Consider the following 10,000-nt stretch of genomic DNA (forward strand, 5'->3'; position numbering starts at 1 on the left):
AAAGTAAATATATTTTTGTATTCGTGAGTTATTAAGAAAAGTCATATTTGGAGTAAAAATTTCATGTATTCCAATAACTTCATATGCATTCTCACAAGCATACATATACACATGATAAGACATACAATCAAACCAAAATAATATATATGAAAAACAAAACTTGAAACGATAAAATCTATACATTTTATATTTATTCATGAAGTCTTAATATTAATTTGGGTTAATAATTTTGTCAATGGTAAAACCATTCAATTTAAATTCTCTAAAGAGGTTAACTACTGCTCTTCATTTGTTCAATGGCTACTTTCCTCTTAATATGGGTAGAAGAGACTCTTTAGTTATGGTAAGCAGCTCTTCTAGGAGAAGGTCACTCTAAATTCAAACCATTGTTCTCTAGCCTTGGGTAGTGCCATAGCCTGTGTACCATGGTCTTCCACTGTCTTGGGTTAGAGATCTCTTACTTGAGGGTACACTCGGGCACACTATTCTATTTTGTTTCTCTTCCTCTATTTATTTTGAAGTTTTTTATCCTCTTGTTATTTTCAAGTTTTTGTAGTTTATATAGGAAAGATTTATTTTAGATTTAAAGTTGTTATTGCTCTTAAACTTCATTAGTTTTCCTTATTTCCTTTCCTCACGGGCCTATTTTTCCCTGTTGGAGCCCTGGAGCTTATAGCATCCTGCTTTTCCAACTAGGGTTGTAGCTTAGCAAGTAATAATGATTATAATAATAATAATAATAGCTAATAATTTCACTATAATAAAACTTTTGAGAGCTAGATTCTATAATATTGCACTTAATATAATTTATTACAAGGTATTAGGGATTGTAATCAAAATTCATTCCATGCAGAAATGTAATAAGTGAGGACGAAAAAGTTTTAAAACTTTATTGGTGTTGTTTAAATCATACAAATAGTTTTACCTTTTTGGCCTATGTATTTCATTGAGCAACTGCATTTAATGTTATGTAACTACCATTGCACTCTTAGAATTGTAAACAACATGGATAGTACTTTTACATTTTCCCATTTGGTATTCGGTGACGACATACACAGTATTTTGAATTGCTTTTACGTGATTCTTCTAAGGAATTGATTGAACAATGGAATTACATTTTAGTGTAAATTTAGAATATGAAAATATTTGGAAACTCCTGGACTAATTATAAGATTCATTTAAAATGGAAAATTTCTGGATTAATTTTTGAATATGAAGGATTTTTCACGAGGCTTCCTCTTCGACGACGTTTAGAGTTCCAATCTGGTCACGAGATTGATGTCTATTCTTCAGGGATGTTATCTGTTACTCAGTGCAGGCTAAACTGTGAGGCCTACTTGTCTCCTTCAGAAAATTTAGATTTGTAAACTGTCTTGATCTCAGATTCCATTCTCATTAGAGAGACTGTTCTTTACGACATATGGTCTTGCTGCTCTGGTAGTTTGAAGTATAAACAAGTTATCGATTATGGCCAGCCTGACTAAGCTGTGCAATTGTACAACTTCCACGATTTATACATTTCTGAAGAATAAATGAAGGCATTAAATCGATTAGTTCTGTGAGGGGTGCTGAAATTGACCAAATAGTGGGAATTTGCTCTTGATAATGTTAGAAAGGTTGCTGCTTATCTGCATTAGTGAGGGTCATGTAGCAGGAAGCATGATTACCAAAAACATTATTTGTGAAAAAGCAAAGGTATTGTATGCTTACTTTTTGACCATAGTGTGTGACATAGTGGGGCTGTGAGGTCTGATGTCAGGCCAGTTGAGACATTTGTTTCCGGTTTTAAAAGACTTGTGGATTCAAAGTTTTACACCTTACATACCACAACAAGTTTTAATTATGATGAGAGACTTTTTTGGCAGAAGATGCCCTGGAGGACCTTCATTACAGGTGAAGAAAAAGCCCATGAAAGACTATTTAACCCTGCTGTTCTGTGCTATTGACAGTGGAAATTTGAAAATTAAACCACTCCTGGGATATCTCTTGGAGAAGCAACCATCCTTCAAGAAGTGCAAGGTACAGAAGAAGCACTTTAATGTCATGTGAATATCAAAGGGTGACATGCATTTTGTTTATGCAATGGATCAATTATATTTTTGGTCCTGAGGTCAAAAAGTACCTTTTGAAGAACCTCCTACTCCAGCCTCTTTTTATTGTGAACAATGCTCCATCCCATCCTCCAGGTTTAAACAACCTAATGTAGGAGTTCAAATTTATCAAGATTAAGTTCTTGCTACTCAACAGCATGCCAATACTCCAGTTAGGGGTTCAGCAGTTGATCTTCAACTTGAAATGCTTTATACAAAAGCAATGTTCCAGCAATGCTTTGAGGTCACTAACTTCACCCTCAAGAGTTATGGAAATGGCATTTCCATATTGTCAACTGCCTCAAATTCATTGGCAAAGTATGAGAAGGGTTCACTATTAAATGTTCAATTTCGGTGAGAAGAAAATGTGGCCTGAATGCATTGCTGAACACTTATTGTGAGGGATTCAAACCCATGCAGGGGACTGTTGACTATGAAAATGTGTCCTTGGGAGAGAGAATGGCATTGGGGTGGACAGCAATCTTCCCTAGGAACAAAGTTATACTTAACACAGCGAGAAAGGGTCAATAGGGGGAGGGCACCTGGATTTAAATGGATTCCCCCACTTATGCCCTATCTCCATAGATCAACGACTTGCCATCTGTTTCCAACCACGCTCCACCACATCTCTCTCTCTCTCTCTCTCTCTCTCTCTCTCTCTCTCTCTCTCTCTCTCTCTCTCTCTCTCTCTCTCTCTCTCTCTCTCTCTCTCCAAACATTGTGACACCTGCACACTTGTAAATGACTGTTCTCCAGCTTCAAGGTCACCTTAAGGCCATCTTCATATTTAAGTTACGGCAATTACATACAACACGAAGAGGTATTTTTGGAAGAACAGGCAAAGAGAGAGAGAAATAACATGGAAATACACCTATTTAGAGATTGATTGATTAATTGATTTGAGGTTTTCTGGCATCCTGACATCTAAGGTCATTGACGAGAAGGTTGTGTGTCTGTATGGGGAGGGGTTGGAGACCAGGCCATTGATCTATGGAGACATGGTATAAGTATGAGCTGTTGGAGTTGCGTATGGTACAACACGAAGACAATGTGGAGGAGATTTCATTAGCTTAGGATGGACAAAGTGACTAACTTCTTGCTTCAAGTGAAATTAGGGAAATGTTAAAAATGTGGGAAACCATGCAAAATTTTTTTGAAACATTACCCAGATAAGGATTCGGCAGGCCGAGCAGCAAATCAATTTACCGACAGTGCAATGTTTCATTGCCATGCAATTTTAAAGAAGAGTCAAAACAGTTTGTCTTTAGGTAGGCTCCCTGTCAAAATTAAGCATATAAGTGTCTTAGGTAGGTTCCTTGTCAAAATTAAACATAAGTATAAAGAATAAATTTAACGATTCAGTTAGCGATAGTGACTAATGTTCAATAGAAAAAACTGCTCATTTCCCTCCTTTCTTCTCCCTCTCCCCAGCCATAACTTTCTTTAAAGGTGATATACATAAATTTTTTACTTCATATGACATGGAAAGAATCAAGAAAATGGAGTGGATTTCCTTATTAATAAATTCATGCAGGTAACATGAATTTTATCGTATTAGTTTATAGAAGTGTAGGTTTGATCATCAAACTAAATTAGAAGTATAAACTGAAGATCATTAAAAATTGCACCAACAATATTCCATACAGGGGAAAAAATATGATTTTTTGAGTTGGACATTCATTTGACACATGGGATGATGAGAACCCTATGACCCAATCCCTTAATGCAGGCCAACATTGATAGTGAAATATTTTATGTGAACGTTGAAACTTCAACAACATAAAATGTCAAGCTTTGAGAATACTTTGAATTTATGGAAACTCGTATGATTTTGAAACATTTTCAACTTACTCTTATCAATTTTTTTGATAAATTGTAGTTGCCATATGAGGGTAGCCAACGCACATAGGTTCACCCAAAACTTTTAGCAACAACTCGTTTGATTGTTTTATACACTCAGGTGAAGTATCAACAACACGATATGCAATTAAGAGTATTGTATACTGACTAGTAGAAAATATCTTTATTAACCTTTCATCATTAACCTTACAAAGCACTGACTTCAATCCTGATACTCATGTAAATCTAGATAAAAAATTAATTAGTGGTTTATTACTTAATGACTCTTTTACAACCTTTCAATAATATTACAGCATTGTGTAATTATGAAATTTATTTACCAAGAGAAAATACCCAAGACTTTTCAAGGATAAAAGTTGCTAGTCTTTATAACCTCAGCTATTTATATAATTTTATATATCCTTAAGCATAAACAGAAATCTGATAAATTTAAGGTAATGTTTATGGAATTTACAGGGCATTTATAGTCAGGACTCTATGCGAGTTCTCCCTTGGCGATTTCACTTACACGCAACACAACACCTATTAAATGAAAAATCCCACATTCGCTATAAAAACTCGTGGCGCAATAATTTTAAATAGCCCGAGCTCCTTTACACTAGGCTTACTTCACGCCACTTACCTTCCCTCCACTCAGCTCGTCCTAGCTCTTGCTGTACATTGTATATCCCTTTACTGTGGTAAAATTTACAGTCATACAGTAAATGAAATAGACCAGATTTTGATAAAAGTGGTGTTTCACTTAACTATATCCAATAATAATGCATGTAATATTCACATTTTAGTATCATATTTGTAAATAAAAACTGCGAATTATAATGTTTTCCATTGTTTACTTTCGTAACTCTCCAAATCAACTGATTAACCGAAGAATATTTCATATTTCCTAAGACATTATTATTACTTGACCTATCATTTTCCAATTTGTTACAGAGGGAGAGAGAGAGAGGCAGGTAGATAGAGCAAGTGGTAAGAAAAGAGAGAGAGAGAGAGAGAGAGAGAGAGAGAGAGAGAGAGAGAGAGAGAGAGAGAGAGAGAGAGAGAGAGAGAGAGAGAGAGATGAGCTGGTGTACAGTAATCAAAAGCCGTGTTTTTATTAAAGTTTCTATTGAAGATATAATTATTATTAAAATATTTATTATTGGTTATGATATAAGCTGTACTTCTGTTCAGGAAAGTATAAAAATAAAACATTGTTAGTTTTAACAATGTTTACAACTTTACATGACTAATATGTAAACATCCCATCTACCGCCGTCTCTCGGCAAAAATGTAAACAATCCTAGTTGTTCAAAGTGAATGTTTTTATTGTAAAGGTAAAATTAATTCTTATTTTTTTTATCTTACTTAAACACACAACTACAGTATATGATTATACTGAGCATATATGTTGTTAAGTTAATCCTTTCAAAACTATTATGTAAGTAGAAAAAATCGTACGATGATTGAAATACAAGCTGAATAGCTGTTTTTTGTTCAGTTGTTATTGTGGCTGTATGCGTTCATGTAATGATTATAACATAACTAACAATACTTTTACCATTTATCTTTTAATTTTCTAACGAATTGAAGTGCAAGATTGGATAAATGGGTTACTCTAGATGTCGGATTACTGTGCAAGAGATTACCATCAGGAATTACGTTATGTTTCAAGATCGCTGCATAGAAAACCTTCGTACGAAAAGGGTTATTGGTCATTGTATAAAATATATACAGTACACTTATTTAATCTTGAATTGTGCAGTATACATAATGTACAGTACAGAATTACAGTAATGTTCATTGTGAATTAAGTTGTCCGAACGAAAACGGCGAACACTTACAGTACAGTTAAGCTTTACTGTAGTGGTAGTAGTATATTACAGTAATATACTCTACAGTATCAGTGAGTGTGATGTAGTATTACTAGATAGGAACAACTACACTGTGATAGGAATCAAGTAAAAACAATATTATGCAGTACTTAGTGGGTGGGTCAATTATACAAGCGTAGGCAATGACAGTGAGTTGTTAAGTTAAGAGTTATCCAACCTAGGGCAACAAGTATTCGGGATTTTTCACTTTTTGCGCCTGTTTTTGTAACTTAACCCTTGTGAAGTAGGAGGTCTGACTTTTCATAAAACAGATGTGAAACATATAATTTAGACCATATTCTTCTTTAGCTACAGATTTTAAAATACCAAACCAAAGTACACCAGCAGTTCAAAGTAATTTCAGAGAGATTGATAAATGTAACGATACATAAATTCTATTTTACATTTTGCAAATTTTATCTACAGTCGCTTTATATAAAAAAAATTGAAGACCCTCACTAATATTGAATTAAGAAACTTGTTTTTTTTAGGTTTATAACTATGAAATTGCCTCTTGAAATATATTTTAAAATGCACTTGTTAGTTCTATTTTGATGGTGGATCCATGTAACCCATTTGTCATTTTCATTTCATTTGGTGACTACAGACATTCAACATAAAACTTCAAAATTATTTTCTGTCCATTCATGTTTACTAATTTTTATTCTTTGGGAAGTATATAGAATGAATAAAACAATTGAAAACAGTTTTTAATGCCTAGAATAAATGTTTAACTACAGCACTTTCAAGAGGAGTTCATCACAATTAATGCATGAACTGAAATTACATTAGTCGGATAGGAGATTCCTTTCCTTGTTTCTGTTGCAATCTTGTTTCAGCCTTGATTTGTTTCAGGTTTTGTTTTAGGGGTGGAAACAGGATCAGCTTATTTAGTTAGGGAGGATTTTAGAATATGGATAATCCCAGTTGAAAGACAGTAGTTGGTCTGGGTATTTGTAACAAACTATCTTTTAAGGGCATGGCTCTCTGTAGGTATACAGTAGTTGCAGGGTAGACACTGAACATAGGTTACAATCTCTCAACTCTACGGCTGTAATATAAACCGGATCCCATCTCTAAAAGGCTTTTGGTTTTTGGCTATAAATAGGAGGCTCGGGGTTAGGTTTTAAGTCGAGCCCGAATATGGTAATGAACTAATCCGGAAGGCAACAACTTCACTGGCCCTTGCTATTAAAAATTGTGGATTTTGCAGAAGTTCTCTAAGGGAGGTGGAGAAATGATTTAACTTTGCCAAAAACTCAGGCTACCTATACAGAGATTAAGATAAAATACTGCATGTATTGGTGGAGATGATCTATGCAAAGCGGAAGACTGGGTGATCTTATGAGACATGCCAGTCTAAATCCACGCCAAAGGCATGCTTGAGAGGTTCTGTTAATACTGATTTGAATGATAAGATCGTTGATGGCCGAAGCTTCCTAATCTCAAATAAGAGGACCAAAAAGTCCCAGGTTATCTGACAAGGGAACCTAGTCCTCAGAAAGGCCATTCATGTTTCCACACTGATTAGTATTGTTTTGGAGATGAAGATCTCTAGCATCTCATCAAATGAGTGATATAAGTTAAATCCCTCTCATATTTACGTGAGAAAATCCAAGTATGAAGATTCTGGGTCAGAAAGGAGGAAGCGAAGGTAATCCGTCTCCTTACTTTCTGATGCAGTTGTGCAGCAGGAGGCGTAACCTTGGTCTTAAATGCTGTAGCAGTCTATACCATAAGTTCTTTGGCCACAGTGGAGCTACTAGTACAGCTTTCCCCAAAATAATCCTGAAGGATATTCAAATCCTTCAAAATCAATCTTGTCAGAGGGAACAGATAGATCAGTGACCATATGTTCCAATCTAGATTCTGAGGATCTCTAGCCACTGCACGGGAATTCACAATCTAAGCCATATATAGTGGAAGCTTTTGGTTCTCTTTTGTTGAAAACAGTCCTAGCTGGAGGTTTGGATCTAACCCTAGAGTCTCCTGAAAAGAGCTCATAGAAAGTCCATTCTAAAAGTGGGACTGTGTATGGACATGGCGTCTGCCACAGTGTTGAAAGATTTGGACAGCTGGAATGGTGAGAGTAACACAGTCCTCTCCTGAAGGAACCTTATAATGGTTAAAGTCACTGCATTGAGAATTCCCAAGCAGGATTCCCCTTCTTACGGGAACAGATAGTTTGCCTGGTTATCTAAGAAAATTTTAATAGAGTTCCTTCTTTGACCGAGTCTCCTGAATGTCAGGAAAACTGCCATCAGTTCCATCTCTGGTAAGCTAAGGGGACTATTTTCCCAAATACTGTGCATGTCTTCTCTGAATGGCCTCCACAACCTGACCGGGATGCGTCTTTATGAAGGATCATGGAAAGTGGAGGAGGATCTGATAGGACCGACCTGGAAAGGGCATTTAATGTAGTCCATGACCTGAGAATTCTTGGCAACACCAGGGCAACTGAGCCTGAAGGTCTCAAAACACCTTCCAGGCTGCTCTTCTCCAACGCCAATTGAGGTCCTTCAACCTGGTCTTTAGCACTACGTCAACTTAATGAGACAAACTGAAGGTAAAAAATCTATTCCAGTTAGTGCCTGGTGGAGAAGCTTCAGTATATCATTGAAGACATAGCCGCTGAAATATCCTTCTTTGAATTAGTTTTGATTTAGAAAAGTTGATCAGGAAACCTTGTTCCTGACAAACTTGCAAGACTTGATTTGTAATTTTGAAGCAGGCATAATTTTTTTGCCTTTCCAAATCAGCCAATTGTCTGAATAGACAATGACCAAAACTCCCTGTTATACTGGTTTTGTGAACACTCTTGGGGGTTACTATTGAGGGTCCCACACAATTATTTTTTTAAATCAGGATCTTCAAGGGTACCAGGCAACATGGGAATGGAGACCAGTAATTAAACTCGCCCCCACAAATTCATCTCATAATTTAGTATTATGATTTTCCCAGTTCAGCACAACAAGGGTACTTGTAGGGAATTTAATAATATTGTGATTTAGCAAATCCCTTGGTATCTAGACATCTTAAATGTCTATTCTATGGAAGTTAGAGTGAGATCACCAAAGGTAAGGAAAGGAGTTCTAAATGGAGGAAAATTTCAAGTTGCATTACATTTCAACTTGAAACTTATAAATTGGTCATTGTCACGTGGTGACAGGTCACATTGATAATTATTAAAGCAAGGACAGCCATTTTGCTAGTAGGAAAATTCAACAGCAAGACACTAAGTGTCACCAAAGGTATTTTTTGAGCAGACAAGAGACTTGAACTTTTGTCTGAGAATTTTCCATTAAAAATGTAGTTGTAGATGTCTAAGAGAGTGTATATGAATAATTACAGTGGAAATGCATTTGTGAGTGGCAGTAATGAAAGCCTTTCAAAGACACGGAAAAGATTAATCTAATGTTAACACGTAATGATATCTATTCAGGAAGTACAGCCATCCTAAAACTACACAAAGATAGTAAGAAAGTTCCGATCGAGAAAGGAGTTAGACAGGGAGACCACATCTCTCCTAAATTATGCTCAGTATGCCTAGAAGTAGTTTTTTTTTTTTTTTTTTTTTAATTTAGATTGTGAAAATGTACGAATTAATATTAATGGGGAATATGTTAACAACTTGAGATTTGCAGGTGGCATGATTCTGTTAATGCAGATACAACAGATAAAGGGTATAGACAAACTTCTAGAGATTGTTAATGAATGTACGTTCTTGGGACAGACAGTAAGTGTTTCCTCAGGACACAAGACTGAATTCAAGAGGAGAAGCATGAACTGGAGACCATTTAGTAAACTAAATGAGATTATGAAAAGTGAAATGTCACTTTCCCTAACAAGAAAAGTATTTAATCATATGGTCCTCCTAGTATTAACTTGTGCATCAGAAATTTGGAGCCTTAGAACAAAAGCTAGTTACAACTAAAAGAGCTATGGGAAGAATAGTGATGGGAATAACAATAAAAAGCAGAAAAAGGGCAACATGTATATGAAAGAAAACTAAAGTAGTGGATGAACAGACTTAAGTAGGACATTTCAGAGGCCTTTGTTCTGTAGTTGACTAGTAATGGCTGATTATATATATACATATATATATATATATATATATATATATATATATATATATATATATATATATATATATATATATATATATATATATATATATATATATATATATATATATAG

At 35.2% G+C, this 10,000-nt stretch overlaps 1 protein-coding gene across 5 annotated transcripts in view; it reads left to right on the plus strand.

The window, feature by feature from the left end:
* Positions 1-10,000, plus strand: part of LOC137620736 (broad-complex core protein isoforms 1/2/3/4/5-like) — a 204,196-nt gene that overhangs the window by 107,035 nt on the left and 87,161 nt on the right. The gene's annotated exons all lie outside the window — the stretch shown is intronic.

Source organism: Palaemon carinicauda, chromosome 27 (genome assembly GCF_036898095.1).
Source record: "Palaemon carinicauda isolate YSFRI2023 chromosome 27, ASM3689809v2, whole genome shotgun sequence".
In the NCBI taxonomy this organism is placed as follows: domain Eukaryota; kingdom Metazoa; phylum Arthropoda; class Malacostraca; order Decapoda; family Palaemonidae; genus Palaemon; species Palaemon carinicauda.